The sequence below is a fragment of the Lagopus leucura genome, unplaced genomic scaffold (genome assembly GCF_019238085.1).
Source record: "Lagopus leucura isolate 7727_CA_CO unplaced genomic scaffold, USGS_WTPT01 Super-Scaffold_73, whole genome shotgun sequence".
NCBI classification, from domain to species: domain Eukaryota; kingdom Metazoa; phylum Chordata; class Aves; order Galliformes; family Phasianidae; genus Lagopus; species Lagopus leucura.
This window is the reverse complement of record NW_024962252.1, coordinates 85,491,080-85,492,280: the sequence shown is the minus strand read 5'-3', so window position 1 is coordinate 85,492,280 and position 1,201 is coordinate 85,491,080. Positions and strand designations below refer to the sequence as shown.

General features: G+C 60.7%; 1 non-coding gene across 1 annotated transcript; it reads right to left on the bottom strand.

Moving 5' to 3' along the window:
* Positions 1-555: 555 nt before the first annotated feature.
* Positions 556-628, bottom strand: TRNAT-UGU. The gene has a single exon. It is a non-coding gene; the product is annotated as a tRNA-Thr (tRNA).
* Between the last annotated feature and the right edge of the window lie 573 nt (positions 629-1,201).

Sequence of the window (1,201 nt, the reverse complement as noted above, 5' to 3'; positions counted from 1 at the left end):
CTGCATTTAACAATATTTTACTGAAGTTACGAACAACGTGTGGGTTCCTGAGGGCCGGGACGTGGGCTGGCACTGTTAGGAGCACCGTGAGATCGGCGCACCCGGGGCTGCTGCGTTCTCGGCGGCTGTGGGCTGTAACGAACCGCCATTTTTTTTTCCCCAGTGCGGTGCATTTACTGGAGCAACGGGGCCGCGGCGTTACCGAGGCTGTGCCCGCGTACCGCCTTCCCCTCGGGCGAGGTTGGAGCCGCAGCGCGCGGCACCATTTTGCAGTTCGGGCTTCAGCCGGCGCTGCTTCCCGCGTTGGGCTTCCTGCTGCTGCCACCTGCTGGCTGCAGCCATGCCGCGAGGCCGGCTGCGAGCTGGGTCTGCAGCGCAGGGTGCTAGCGAGCAGCCCTCGGGCCGTGCTGCGTGGGAGCGGGGCAGGGACGGCGACGCGTTCTCCCTGCGGCCGTGCGTGTTTTCTTTCCCAGTGGAGTGGGGAGGCGGGTTCGGAACGGAACTATTCGATAGGAAAGAGAAAGTTAACGAAAAAAAGGAAGCCAAAAGCTTGCGAGGCCCCAGCGAGGATCGAACTCGCGACCCCTGGTTTACAAGACCAGTGCTCTAACCACTGAGCTATGGAGCCACCTATCAGTTCCAGCCCTGCTGATGCCTCCTGTGCCTGGGAACGTCGGGCGCCGCGTGCTCCCGCACGCGCCGCACCTTGCAGCCCAGCTCCGCGTTCTGCTGCCTCCTCGCCGGCACCCGAGGCTCCGAGCAGCTGGAGCTGCGTTAGGCCACAGGCGGAGAACGGCAGGCCCCACCTTGCCTCTTGCTTCTAGGATCTCCAAGGGCGATTTGGCTTGCGCGGCTCCGCTCAGTCCCGCCCTGCGGTTTCTTCGTAGCCGTTTCTTCTGACGGGAAATGCTGACGGAAGGCGAGCGCCGAAGTTCACTTGTTGTCTGTGAGCAGCGGGTCGGCCTGACCTGCTTATCAACAGGACAGGGAATGCAGCTGTATAAGCGTGGAATAAAGCAGTATTTGCACGTGATCAAATATGCTGTTTCAGCAAGAAGGATTCAGTGATGAAGTGAAGCTTTACGGAATGGTTTCTTCAGTGTTCTCTTGAGCCCACCACAGTGACCTGCTATGGAGGGGGAGGCGATTCCAGCTTCGTGAGGCAGGGCATGATGTAAGCTTCCCCACCAAAGACACCCCT